Genomic DNA, 15,830 nt, shown 5'->3' with positions numbered 1-15,830 from the left:
ATGTTCTATGAATTTGAGTGATAGACAACTAATAGAGATGCTATTATACCAGTGAGCACAACCTCTTTCAGTGTCGATATTGTGACCAGATTAGAAGATTCTAGTCTCAACATATTCTAAGTGTTATAATAGAACCATGTCTTTCACATAAATGAGTGTTGGCACACAGATTTCATAAACAGAAACAGCAGTTCAAAGTTCAGTTCTTTAAACAGAAAAGAAACCCAATGTAAACAGCCAAACTAATCTGTTATCTTAGAACTACTTCACCAGCCAAAACCTTAACATGAATTGCTCAAAAGACAATTAACTGGATTTGCATACTGGAATAACAGGTTCTTTTCTCTTTACCTTTTAAAGGAGATATTGAGACGGCATACTAAGTTACTCTTTGTGTCCAATCAAACCTATAAGAAAGAGTCCCATTCCCACTTACTTTTTAATTCTTAGTGCTTTATTACAGAGATTGGCTTTAATACATGAAATATATGAAATGATGAAATGTAAAATGTATTAATTTCATGTTATATTACCTTCAATAAACTTGACTTTTATTAATGTATCATTAAAAAGACAACATTTTTAATTACATCCATCAATGATAAGAAAACATGTGAGGTGTTCTTTACTAGTAGAGTGGAACTTTAAATATATGTTGTGAAGTAATACACTTTCTTGTGGGACATAAATGTTTTTCTCTCTATTGGCTGCTGCCCTTTTCCTGAAAAGAAGTTTTATTTTGTGTTTCACAGCCTAGGTGTGAAGCTGATAATGAGGACATGGTGCATTTGCACATTGGAATATTATTGAGCTATGAAGAAAATTGAAATTACAAAATGGATGGAACTGAGAATTTATTATTCCGACTGAGGTAACCTAGGCCCAGAAAGTCAAACTCCACACATTATTTCTTAAATATGGATGCTTGCTTTGACTCTTTAAACATCTGTGTTTAAATAGGAGCATCCATAGAAGCAGGAAATTTAGGAAGCAGCCGTGGGAAGAATTTCAAGAAAAGGATGGCATGAAGGAAGAAAGAAGAGTGGGAAAGGAAGTGTTAAATGGGGCAGAGAATGAAAGCACAGAGTAGAGGTAAAATTATGGAAAAGATAACTAACACTAAAGAGGTTTGAAAATTCCATATGGAAACCCACAACTGTATGAGCTTTTTATATACATATGCATAAGCACATATATGTACTTGCATATGTACACATACATGTATACGTATAACTAATATTTGCATATATATATATATATACATATATATATATATATACAGAGAAAAGGAATTTAAATGACGTGGCTAGTTGAAATTAATTCACTAGCCAATTGAATTCAGTATTCAATTTCTGTTCACCCAAAATGTAACTAAAATCAATGACTTTTTTTTCAGAATTGAATTTGACCAAAATGAGATTTTTATTTTAATGTGATATAGAGTACAACCAAGATACAATGATTCTAAATGTTACATTCATGTTTTAATTTTGCTTATACTCTTAAAATACCATTAAATTAGTGAATTCTAAAAATTTCATAAGCATATACAAAGTACTCATTTGTATTAAAATTCATTACAAGTAAACATTTATAATTATTTTAACAACATTTCAACACAGATCAAATGCTAAGCATATATTGAATATTATGAAAAAATGCAGGATGAAAATATAACCTGTTTCAAGTTACTGTAAAAGAAAGCTACAGATGGAATATCAAAGTATATTCATAAAAATACTTTTCTACATAGTAAGTACTGTTTTAAAAAATCAAATTTAATTAAGAAGATAAAAATACTCGGTATAATTACAATAGTTTCACTTTTCCCCACACACTGTAGATCATCAACCATTAAATAAAATACAAGTACAAAAATTACAGAGTGGAGGTGGCAATCAAAATCCCACTCAAAACCCATCCATGTATGCATCTTTGTAAATGCCCTAAACTGTCTCTCTCATAAGAAAACCATTCATTGTACAAAATTGTAAGATATGGTCTAGCCAAAGGTATGGTGCCCAAGCCCTGGTTATCTACAAAGTCACACTAGATCTACACTTTAGACAATTCATAGAAGACCTATTGAAAATCAGATTTTTTTAATGTAAACTTTAAAATATATAAAATTGTATAAACATAAGAATAAGTTCTCTTCTGCTTGTGGACATGATTTCATCTATTCCACAAAGAAAATATGTAACAAATTATTTTTTTTCTCTAAGTTGTCTTTAAGCCATTTGTCAACAAAATTTATGTTCTAACCTAGGTTGGGTGGAAAGGTGACAATAGAATTTGCCAAACAAGTTATCATCCAGGACAGTGGCCTCACTTTCAAGGTACAAATGACTTTTTACAAATTCAACTCTGGTAGGCAGATATAATCACACTGATTTTATAGGAAGCTGAGGCTTAATGTGGTTGACCACCTTAAGCAAAGTCAGTCTGCTAGGCAGTGGTGGCACTAACTATAAAATAATTTTTGTGGCTCAGTTTTGCAAGGCAAAGAAAATTTTGTATTGTTTTTATTTGTTGATTTGTGATGCTCTATGTTATGTGCAACTCTGAAAAAGTTTATACAACTGTTATTCCAACCCATTAGATTCTTCACTTGAGTTAATAAGCCTGATTCTTCATTGTGACCCCTATCCTGTACTTCCCACGTAACTCTGTGATATCATTTCAACCTAGGCATGGCTAACTCCTGCTCTAAGTTTAAGGATTTGACTTTCTTTGGCCGATGTAATGTCACAGAGAGGAAACTCACATGAGTTCAATCTTTAAACTGACCCGCTTTTACTCTATAACCAAGAGGGGAAAGGAATACCTTGGAGAGAGACTGAAGCACGCTTAGGGCAGAACTGACAACAAAGACAAGAACAAATGCAGCCTAACCAAGCAGAACCACGCTATTAAATATGACTCAAAAGTGTCATATTTATAACAGTAAAGCTGCAGACATATGTGGTAAATATATTTTTTTTCTGTCTGAAGATTTATGTGTTTATGTAACATATTATAGATGAGCTGGTAAACTAGCCAAAAACATGGCAAGGTGATTAAAGTATTAATAGCTTTGGGTTCCAGTTTTTATGCTGTAACAAATCTTACTCTACAATTTAAAAAAAATTCTGCAAGTACAAAAAGGCAAAACACATTATTTTGATAATAAAAGACAAGCTCAGATAGGGAGAAATTAAAAGCATATTTTATGAGCTTCATAATGGACTGAATTGTGTCCATAAGTGTCTACATGTTGACTGCGCTTTCAGATATTGAAGATGCATAAACAGGAAGATGGATGGATGGCACTGTGAAGGTAAAATTTAAAAACTCAATGATAGGATAGTCTCTATCAGTTTTACTTCTGACAGTCATTTCTTAGCCTAGATATACTTTCGATGGAATACAATAATATGTGCCATGGTAACACAAGCTAAATCAAAAAATTTGTGCCCTCAAAAACAAAACACCATCATTTTCATAGTACTTCCCATGCTTGATACTTCAAAGATGAATGCTACTTATCTTATGAATGTCTCAAACAATAAGTAAGCAAATTTTTGCAAATGACACCATTTAACTTCCCTCTAAAAGACAACTGAATAGCTGACATTGCTGCAACAACAGCTGATGGTTCCCGCAGACCAACTACTGCACTTCATTTACAGTAAGAGCTCATTGCTTTTTATCAGAAGCACAGTACCAGACATGGATTTCTTCTAATGGACTAAGCCTTAAAGCTATGTTCAAAACAGGCCTGACACTACTGTGATAAACAAACCATGCCTACCAAGTTGGTAATATAGTACATAGAGTTCATGGTGTGGTAATGCCATTGGTGTTTTATTCTCACAGTAGCTTGCATGATCCTTCTTATACTATGAAAACTAGTAGCATGGAGCAATCTTCTAGTTCTATTCCAGCTTTATTTCTCTGTCTTGCACCCGAGGTAGTATCTTCAGCAATAAAGTCTTGCCAACTACTTCTAGTGGGTAACCAGGAGGTAAGGCAAATAGCTTATTATTTTATAGTTATCTGGAGCCTCCCTGACCAACACTCCCCAATAGAGGTATCTCACAATTGTCACTGGAGGTTTTCTTTAGACACATTACTTGTAGGACTGACATTACCAATTCTTATGAAACATCTATTTCAAACTCACTTTGGTTGTTTTTAATTGTCTTCTGGAGTTACTCCAAATTAAACACACTAAAGAGTCCAGGCTATTGGGCCTAGCAAACATAGAAGTGGATGCTCACAGTCGGCTATTGGATGGATCACATGGCCCCCAATGAAGGAGCTAGAGAAAGTACCAAAGAAGCTAAAGGGATCTGCAACCCTATAGGTGGAACAACATTATGAACTAACCAGTACCCCGGAGCTCTTGACTCTAGCTGCATATGCATCAAAAGATGGCCTAGTCGGCCATCACTGGAAAGAGAGGCCCATTGGACACGCAAACTTTATATGCCCCAGTACAGGGGAACGCCAGGGCCATAAAAGGGGAGTGGGTGGGTAGGGGAGAGGGGGTGGGTGGCTATGGGGGACTTTTAGTATAGCATTGCAAATGTAAATGAGCGAAATACCTAATAAAAAATGGAAAAAAAAAAAAAAAAGAGTCCAGGCTAAGATCCTTGTGGTTTTCTTATGAAGGAGAAGGTATTGCTACATTAATGAATAAAGCAAAATTTTGCTTCTTGTTGTTCTATTTAACATAGCCATATTGTACTTTCATTATAAAGTTTAACTAAACTAAAAGGACCCTGAATAAGTATTTAGAATTTAGTTTGCTTTTGTTTTCAAATTAATCTCTTGCCTTCATGCTGAGTGTTTCCTGACTTCAGTCAGAAGTCAGATATAAAACTTTATGGAACTATAAAATCTACTCTGACTTTCCACAACTTGTTCCTTGCTTTTTCTACTTGTTCATTGAGTTACATGGTCTTTGGGTCTAGTTAATTTCAGTATGTGAATTTTTCCTCCCATCATTTTTAATAAGAAAGTTTAGAACATATATTTTAAAAACTGTGAGCTATAAAAAATAGTCAAAATTATGTCTACAGGGAAGCCTGAGTTATAGGGTAGGAGAGAGAACATGATTCCACAAGCCCCAGAGACCATGGATCTACTACTTAACGTAGCCATCTCTTTTGAATTAAAGTATATTTTCCGCAGATTTGGAAGGAGGTAATGAAGTGGAAGTTTCTGGTTCTGTCATGTGATGCAGAATCACATGGTATTTTGCTGAGACAAGACCCATAGGAGGACAGGTAATGTTTGAAGAGAGTATAAATAGGACTTATAAATAGGACTCAAGGGACAGTGATGACATGTTCACGGGCCTCCTGCCTTTGATGATCTTCACTTCATTGAGAGAGACCCAGCAGAGAACTTCTCCTGGAATCTGGTCCTGGTTGCTCTCCCATGACTTGTGTTGATTTGGTAGAAACCTGGCTGCTTCTGCTGGATTGTGTCACTACTACTGATTTGTGTTTGGTACCCTTACACTACTGAGCTGGACTGCTGGTATCCTGACAAACAGATTGGAATCACCCCATAGAACTACTTCTAAACAGGTCTACATTCCCTTGCTCTATTTATCATCTTTTCTCCCTTATGTTTGGATGGTGGGCTAGAAGTGTGATCAAAGCACTTGAGAACCTTATTGAAAGTAGGTTTTTAAAAATATAAGCCTACAAGGTATAACGTAACATTTAAGAGTAATTGGAATTAACTTACCCATGTCATCACTAGCTCTGTGATAACCCTCTTGCAATAGGCAGAAAATAATAGTTCTGATAGCAAATATAGTGTGAAAATCAAAGAAAACAATGTAACAAAAGAGTAAAAAGTCACTCACTTAAATGTCAATAAATTACTGCAATTTTATATTAAAATATTTTCATGATAATAGGAACTGAAGATATATGTATGAAACTAAATATTTACAAATAATAATTATAAAGCCTGGCTTCTAAGGTTACTTATAAAACTTTTTAGACTTACCACACAAAGGATAGAATTTTTGCCTCAAATATACTTCAACCTCAGTTTATTTACCTGTGTGGAACAAATTAAAGCCGCTAAGGGATCCTCCCGTTTAAAATTCAATGAATTTGTTTTGTATTTAGAATCTTTCTAACTATAAACCCTGAGGGTAGTGTCTATTTTTGACACACTAGTAGATACATATTCATACATTTAAATTATAAACAAATCATAATGTGCTAAAGATTTACAACACAGAGAATATGTACCATATTACATGTCCCAAACAACCAAATTACCCCAACAGAAAAAAAAATAAGTATGATTCTCAGATCTTTGCTTAAGTAATCATGAGCTGCTGTTAACGGATACGGGCAGAATAGAAAGTTAGTTTGCCTGAGAGACTGAACAAGTTTGCACTGATTGCCTTACTGCAATTGTTATCACTCTTGTTTGTATTCAAAAGTAAACAAATGAATAATGCATTCTATAGTCAATTTAATAACAAGTGCCATGCAATTCATAGTCCCCACTCTCAAAAGCATTACTAAGTAAATGAAGAGAAAGACAGAAATGATATGCTATGAATGCACTGAAATCATGGCTCTCAGCAAAGAAAGCACCCAGAGAAGAGGCATTTTTGGAAATGTGTAGGTGTTGGTGAACATTCATAGCAGTGAAAGATAAAGCCACTTCTATTGAATGGGATAGTGGACATATAGGACCACACCGAATACCATGAATTATACCTGTATCAAAGGAGTTCCAAATCATGTGAACAGCTATTACAGGTGTGATGTGACTATTCTCTGTCTCTTCTCCTCACAGAGAAATCTAAATGATGGTGAGTGTAGAAAGAAGGCTGTGAGGAAAAAGAGCATCATAGCCAGGGCTCCATCCACAGCATTAAAACTGTCTGGACCAAGAAGCAGGAAAGGGGCCCAAGGGGAGGCGCCATTGATCTGCATACACTGTAAATGTATTGAAATATTAGTCTGTATACATTGTGAGGAAAGAATAGTACTTTTTTTTTATTAGATATTTTCTTTATTTGCATTTCAAATGTTATCCCCTTTCCTTGTTTCCTTTCCAAAAATCCCCTAGCCCCTCCCCTCTCCCCCTGCTCCCCAACCCACTCACTCCCACTTCCTGGCCCTGGTATTCCCCTATACTGGGGCATAGAACCTTCACAAGACCAAGGGCCTATCCTCCCATTGATGACTGACTTAGCCATCCTCTGCTACATATGCAGCTAGAGACACAAGTCCCACCATGTGTTTTCTATAATTGGTGGTTTAGTCCAGGGATCTCTTGGGGTACTGGTTCCTCACAATGTATATAAATATATTATGCTTGATAGTAACACATAGGTTATTTATATCTAACCAATCTCTCACCCATTGTAATAGAAATTACTAGCAATGTGAGAAAATCAAAACGTGTTAAATGAAATAGTGCATGTTTCACATAAATAAATTTAAACTTCTAATTTCCTCACAGAAATTGGGAGATGCAAGATTGTTTTAAAATATAATTAGTTGTTTATCATTAAAAAACAGTGATCATAGCCATAAGTTGCAATGCTTCTTTCTCCTGTTACAGATGACAGAGCACAAATGCTTCATACAAATGCTTGCTATTATGCCTAAATTTACTTAATAAAATAAGGAAGGCATTTTTGCCTTTGGATTTGTCTTTAAATAAATGTAAGCTGTTTTAATAATTACACTTCTCTTTGGTTATATAACCCTATGTTAAAAATAATTAAATTATCTCTTGTCACATCATCACACACAAAAAATGAAATATTAGTCTGAAGTTCATTAGTATGAACAGTTTGTGTAAGGGAATCGAAAGGCTGAAAAGGATCCTCAACTAAGCTTGTTTTACAGCATTTGTTTTGACTTCTCCTCTTCTCGTCTCTCCTTTTCTTTTGCTTTTTAAAGATGTTGTGATGAATGCTGAGCAACTGCCTTCTAAATACACATTTATATCTATAGATTAGTACTGAACTCAGCCGCCCCAGAGACACATCTTATTGCACTGGATGTCAGTTAAGGGAAAGCCTTCTGCTTGTCCAAAATACCAAGAACAAGCGACACTAGAGAGCTGAGCCCTAAGTGGGACAATATATCACCCTGCCAAGAATCATGAAACATTGCAGAAGAGAAGGCAGAATTAATGTAAGAAACAGAGTGAGAAAATACTCAGCAAAAAGGACATTGCTTTTATAAACTTGCTTGTTCTTGGTACTTTGGACAGATAGAAGTCTCTGCCTTAACTGATACCCAATACAATGAGAAGCTTCTCTGGGGAAGAAGGTTGAATCAGCACTAATCTATGGATATAAGTGTGTATTTAGCAGGGAGTTGCTCAACATATTTTTGTCAGAACATTAATGCCTGGCTCATGAGATTTCTGGGAAGAACAAGGCTCTACTGGCAACTGAACTATATGTTACTCATTTTACACTCTAGCAAAGGATCCAGATGTGAGCCTGGATAAGCCTAGGTTAGAAAGGGATGGACTAATTTGTTTGGTGGACGAGAGTTCAAGGCATCATAGCAATTGGGTTTTGTGATGGTGTGGCCCACCAGTCTTACCCAGTTACAGTTTGCCATGGCACAGCCCACTGCTTTAGCAGTTATGTTTTGTCATGCTGTGGTTCTTTGCTCTTATTCAGATTGTTCTGGCATGCATGACTGACTGCTCTCATCCAGGTTTATAGTGAGGGAGAATAGTGAGTAAAGCAGAAAGATATGAAACATGGGAAGTTTGGAAAGAAAAGAAGTGGGAGTGAGTTTGAAGTCGTTAACGGGAGGCTGCAGAGAAAGCAGTTATAGTTGTTAAGCAGGTATGTACAGTTAAGGAGAAACCTGAGATTTTATGCTCTTACATTAGGAACAATGCCTTTAGGAAAGACCCACCTACTAGCAAAGACTCCTAAAATGCAATTTTTAAATGCATTGTTCAGTTTTTAAACTCAAAGTTTCTAAAAATGCAAATTCATTTGAAAGGAGAGTCACTGAGCCACAGTGGCACGGAAGGGGCTCCCCACTAGAAAACCTCCTTCCCAAGAAGGGCTTTTCCAATTTAAGCCACTGAGGCACACAAGCCACTATAGCTCTCAAATGTCAACACAAGATTACATTTCAAGTTGGTAATAGAATTTGGAAGCATCATCTGCATCTTACTAACTTTTCAGCTATGAGTGATAAAGTCACAGAGGTTCATACTAAACTTTGAGAAAGCTGCCGAAGCCAGACGGTGTGTTGGGGTTGGGTTCTTGAAGAGGTACATCTGGGATCTTTTTTATGAAGTTGTAAAGATAAAGCCTAAGCTACTCCCTGGGCAGGCAGCTTCTCACACCTGACAAGTGTAGGTCAGTGAGAGGCTAGCACCAAAATATCTGAGGGACAACATTCAATGTGGTCTTCTGGCTCCTATATGTGTATATACATGTATTTCTGTAACCCTCATCTCACTCCAAATGCAATCTACTGACTTCAAGTTCCATATACTTACAAGCATTATGCTACACACACACACACACACACACACACACAGACATGCGGGGGGTGTGGGAAAGAGAGAGAGAGAGAGAGAGAGAGAGAGAGAATCAGAGAACAATCTTACTCTGTTATTTTTCAAACATTTATGGGTTTAGAAAAAGCTAATCAAAATCAGCAGAATGATCAAATTTAACTACAAATAGAAGAGCAGAAATATGTTAATCAGATTTGAATTACTATAACAAAACCCCTGTGATAATCAAGTTAATAAACAAAAAGATTTGTTTTGACTTGTGGCTTCAGTACTTGAGTACTCCACTACATTAGCACGTCAATACACATTGCATGAGTACTTTAGTACATGAGCACCCCATTGCTTTGAGCCCATGGTGGCAAGGTACACAATGGTGGGAGTATTTAGTGCAGGAGGTCTGTTTACCTCATGTCAGCAAGGAAGCAAGGGGAGATCAAGGCAGGGTCTGAAACATGCCCTTTGTAAGTTAACTTTCTCATATCAAGTCCCATGTAACAGGTCTCAGCACTTCCCATCGGTATCACAGGTGATTGTTAAAGCCTGCAGTCAAACTGCTTCTCTGCATTCCATCAAGTTTGACTTTTGTGCAGTTTCATTTTCTGAGCAAAGAGGTTATCTCTTGCTCTTACAATCTCCTGCTTGTCCTCTAGCAATTCAAAATACTCATTCACTTTCACACACCATGCCTAGTGGTAGCTTTTCGTGAAGATTTTATTCTAAGAAAAAAATTCATCTCTAAAGATAGGCATTTCTATAGTTAGTAAACAAAAATATTACTGCTCTTGACTACATTCCTGATTGCATTAGAAACTGAAAGTCTTAGAGTCAGGCTCACTGCACCAAAAGTATTCTGAGTACACTGTGTACTTCAAAGGAGCTGACATCCTTTTAGCCTTCAGTGTTTCCTTTCTTGTGATATTTTTACTTCCAATCATTTGTGATTCTTTCGGAAAGTAGACTGTAAGTCTGTTGGAAGAAATATGAGAGTTATTTTTCTGTTCAGAATAAATTCACTTGACTTTTCCTTGGAGTGATGTAGAAAACACACAGTAGTCCCTGGAATGAACTTAGTCCTGGTGTTTTATGTCTTAAGTGTACTATAGTCATCAACAAAAACAAGAAAAAGGTTTCGCAATGTGAAGTGGTAAAATCTTTTTGAGTGAACAAAGCAAAATCTAAAGGTTTTTTTTTCTGAGTTACTGAAAGTGAGGTGCAATCAAATCTGTTATTTGCAGAGGTCTGAGATGCCTCTTTCTTCCCAGCAGAGACAGCAGCTCTTGTGTAATGAGTTATCTGTAGGCTGGAAAAGAAAGTTGAGGCAAAGGTTCAGATTAAGTTTAAGGTCTGTCCGATAGACTCCTTGCCATTTAATTGCCATTTCTCATTCTCTTCTTTCTCTACAACCACCTCTTGCAGGACAAGGGTGGGTAGAAGCTCAGTAGCCACTGAGCCATTTCTCTAGGTATCTATACAGAAATACTCACATTCTTTTTTCAGATACCTCTAATACACACACACATACACACACAAAAAAAACCTTTGAAAAGTAAAGAAATCTTTCTATTATTATTATTATTATTACATCTTAAAATTGATCAGAACATTTTGTAGCTGTAGTTATTTGATTGTTTTGGTGTTTATTCAAACCAGAAGACAAACTGGAAGATATTCAAATGAGCAGTTTTGTCATAATTTTGTTTCAGCTTAATTTGAATTAATATAAACTACCATTGTATACCCCATTATTGGCCAGAATTTCAGGTATACAATCAGGCTTGGCTGATAACCATAGCACAGTAGTAGGGCAGTCAGCTACCATTATGAAGACTTGGGTTTAGAATGCATTACCAGGAGGAAAATGTCCAGATTCTGTCAACTAAAAGCTTTTTGAATTTTAAAATTTCATATAGATAACAATCATACCCAATATGAATTTAACAGTTTATAATGGATAAAATCATATGAAAAATATCATATGGATAAAATGAATAACTAATCTAAGCTTAGGAAGCCACTGTATTTATTAATGTTTTATTTTAAATGTTAGTATCTGATATATATATATATATATATATATACATATACACACACACACACACACACACACACACACACACATATATATATATATTACTCATGGTTTCTCCTCCCCCATCCTCCCAGATCCTCTCCATCTTCCATTTTTTAATTTATTTATTTATTATATGTATATGAGTACACTGTACCTGTCTTCTGACACACCAGAAGAGGGCATCAGATCCCCATTTCAGATGGTCATGAGCCACCATGTGGTTATTGGGAATTTAACTCAGGATCTCTGGAAGAGCAATCAGTCTTCCTAACCCCTGAGATATCTCTCCAGCCCAATCCTCCCCATCTTTCCACCTGTCTAAATCCACACCCACTCTTTCTCTTTCACTAGAAAACAAACAAGCATATAATAACAACAACAACAACAATAATAATAATAATAATAATAATAAAACAAATCAGAATTGAACAAAACAAACAGAAATAAAAGAGCCTCTCAAAAGCATAAAAAACACATACTAAACATATAGACTCAGAGACACATATCATACACATATGTGGGAAGCCACATGTGCCTTTGCAGAGTGGTGCTGACTACTGCTGGCCACCATGCATAAGTTTGGACAAACAACCAATGTGTACATATGCAGTAAAGTTTTTTGCAAAGAAACTGCCTGGCCCGGGCATGATAATGAGGCTTAGAGAGTATAACCAATCAGATGTGAGACATGCAAATGAGGTATGATAATGAGGCTCTGTGAGGAACAGAGAGAGTAGCCAATCAGATGAGGAACATGCAAATGAGGCATAGTGCATAACCAATCCGGGTGTGAGACACGCCTCTCCTAAGCCTATATAAGCAGCACCAGTTCTGAGCTCGGGGTCTCTTCGCCTCTGCAATCAAGCTCTCCCAATAAACGTGTGCAGAAGGATCCTGTTGCAGCATCGTTCTTGCTGGTCGAGTCCAGCGTGTGTAAGACACATACACATAGCACATAAAAAATTACAAAACTGCCAACTTCAATATACAAGCAAAAGACCTTTAGGAAAAGAAAAAAAACAGCAAAACAAAAATAAAAACAGATAAAGCATTATGAGACAAATCACCATCCATTTTCTGAATATTTCACCAAAAACATATCTGAGTTACCTATCACTGCAAAAATATTTTAACCTCCAACTAGGACTGCTTTTATTAGTCAAAAACAAACAAACAAAACCCCATCACTACCAACAAAAAAACAACTGTAGCTATTTTACTTTCAAAAAAGTTGTGGTATCATTTAGATTGATATATCCTATATTAAAATATTTGACTTGGCTATTCCCAGCTGGTGATAGGGACGGTGAAATTCCCAGCATCACACAAATCAAGACAGTCACTTGTGTTTTAAGATTACCTCATGATTCTTAGAAAACCCAGTGGTCAGCATCCTATGTACATTGAACCAGCTTATGTACATCCTCAAACACTTAGTTTTATTCTCTATATGCTTTAGTTTTTAAAGAGTTTGACATTTTCCATAAAGAACATGCTAAGTCAGAACTCACAACAAGAAAATACCACTAAAAATTAAAGAAGTATCTAATAAAACAAATGTGTAAATCAATAGCCTTTTTCATTTTCTGGCTCAAAACTCTAAGTGTTTGCTCCCAGCTAAGGACAACACTATGGTGATTTTGCCTGTCAACCAAATACTGTCTTTGTTTAGACTCTTGGGGACTTCTGCAGCAAATGTTCAAGGTTGTAATTCAAGGCCAGGAGTCCAAAGAGGTACCTGGATCAACTTGAATGCATCTATGGTATTGTAAACTCTGAAAGCGATACAGTATGTCTGGATGATGTTCATAGTCATGTGAGGAGTGAATAAACACCTGTTTTCATCACCTGTCTTACATCCTTTTATTCTTCAGTGGTTCCCCAAGTTTCATTAACCTTGCATGAGACCTACTTACCAATGTGTATGGCTAAAATTTTTAAATAATCACCCATGAATTTCAACAAAGTCTGCCTCCTCTTACACGGATCAAACATTTTTCTTATGAAAATTTGAATTCTAAAGTCCTTGAAAGCTTGCTGTGGTTTGATTGTGTCTTTATTAGTCTTGAGAGTGCCTGTTTATCATCATTCTTTGCTTTTTCATTTTCTGTTTTTGGTTTTTGTTTGTTTGTTGATGTTTGGTTGGTTTGGTTTGGATTTTAGGTTTTTTGATCTTTCAAGACAGACTTTCTCTGTGTAACTCTGGCTGTCTTGGGACTCACTTTATAGAGTATAGACTAGGCTGTCCTTGAACTCAGAGGTCCACCTGCCTCTGCCCTCTCCCCCAAGTGTTGGGATTAAAGGTATCATCACCACCCAGCTTTTGAAAAGTCTATCTCTGCTAACCTGATTTAAATTAGACAAAGGAGGGCCTTTAGTCCTGTATACTTGAATTTTTGCACCTTCCCATTTTCTATGGAAAATGTGAAAGATTTTTTTAAAATGTTCTTTGAGAGAGTACTTCGTGGTTTGGGGGGGGGGAGGTAGTACTCTGGCTTCAATGTTTGTGTCAACCCAAAATTCATATATTGCAACCCTACCTCAAATTTGGGTGGGTAAAACATTGGGAGACTTGATTAGGTCATGAAAGCATAGCCTTCTAAACTAAATCTAAAAGGTTCGCTTTTATCAAGTGAGTACAAGGATAGGAATCATTGTGCATAAATTGGGAAATAAGGACTCACTAAGATCCATTCTCCAGCCTCCAAAGTGTGAACCATACATTTCTGCTGTTTATAAGTCCCTAAGCTGTGGTGTTTACTTTGTGGTGTTTTGATGTAGCCTTTTCAGTGGATTAACACAAGTAAATTTAAGCCACTTGCAGTGATGCATATTTGTAATCAAAGCACTTGGGACATGAAGACAGGAAGATCAGTTCAAGTCCACCCTTGATTACATGATGTTTAAGGCTGTCCATCAAACAAAACAAAATACTGGAGTTGTAGTATGTTTACATTGAACAATGAAAATCAAAATTATTATAGTAGAATCACATTTCTCACATTACAGTTTCGGAATAACTTTACCAAAGAATATATTAGGAAAAACTACTATTAGTAACTCATTAGTTTAACTTATATCTCAAAATATGACCACTAACTCATCTTTATTTTAGTTACTTAGAGATAGCAGATTTGGAAAAAGAAGAGTAATAATAGGAAATTTTTACTTTTCCAATGTACATATTCAAGTATATTCCTCAAGTCTTTCACTATGAGGAAGTAAAAAATAAAGTAACATCATAAAACATCTCTTCTTCCCCTTCTCATTATGCACATTCCTCATCTATGAAGGCTGAAGTTCAAGAGTCTGATCATGATCAAAGAGCTATCTGTTTTAAAGCCGTTGTTTACTGCTATAGCCCACTAAGACAATCAGATGCCGTATCATGGAAATATCTGCACTCATGAAAAGGGCATTCATATTTTTTTAAAGAAAATGAGTCATCTGCTGTTATTCAACAATGACTGTAGTAAACAGCACTACAGAGTTACTAAATAATACTAGTATAATAATGGAAAAATAAGGACAGAGAAGTTCAGTGATATGCTTCACATCCCAGTGACAAGTGTGCCACCAAAGACTGTTCTCTACTTATTATTTGAAAACCATAACTGGCGGTAGCTACTTCTTCCTCTAAGATTATATAACCTTAAGCAGGCCCCTTGTGAGTCTCTTAGGTTTTGTCACTAAGGTGTTCTGCTTTTATTAGTTCTGGGGTATATAAGATGCATGGAAAAGAATGCTTTTAAACTTGAATTGGGCGTTTCAATTTATATCATGAAATTCAAAAGTTGTGTAAACATCTTTGCCAAATGTGCTAAGGTGGAGAGCTTCCACTGTGTTGAAATTACTCTTTATTTCATCTGCTTTCAAATAGTTGGATAAACAGCACAGTTTGTCTATGGTTTGGATGGCAGTGTCTTTCTAACTGTCCACAAGAACCAGGTAGCTGAAGGATAATTCCCACAGGGTACAATAGTACGTGAGCTAGAAGGATGTACAAGGGATGACAGGACTGTATAGGAAGCCAAGAGCAACTAGCTGTAAAAGACAAAGCAGAGACAGATAACCCAGAATTCTGAACAAGAGATTTCTTAGCTGCCATCAGTCTGGATAGTGACCACCCTAGGAAAGTCACACAGGCAGCATTTTCTTAAATTAATTATTTATTGTGTCCATGGTGGATAATAGAAAATGAAAAAGGAAGACTGCTTTTATT

Source organism: Mus musculus, chromosome 1 (assembly GCF_000001635.26).
Source record: "Mus musculus strain C57BL/6J chromosome 1, GRCm38.p6 C57BL/6J".
NCBI classification, from domain to species: Eukaryota; Metazoa; Chordata; class Mammalia; order Rodentia; family Muridae; genus Mus; species Mus musculus.
The sequence above is the reverse complement of the archived record's forward strand: the minus strand, read 5'-3'. Positions refer to the sequence as shown.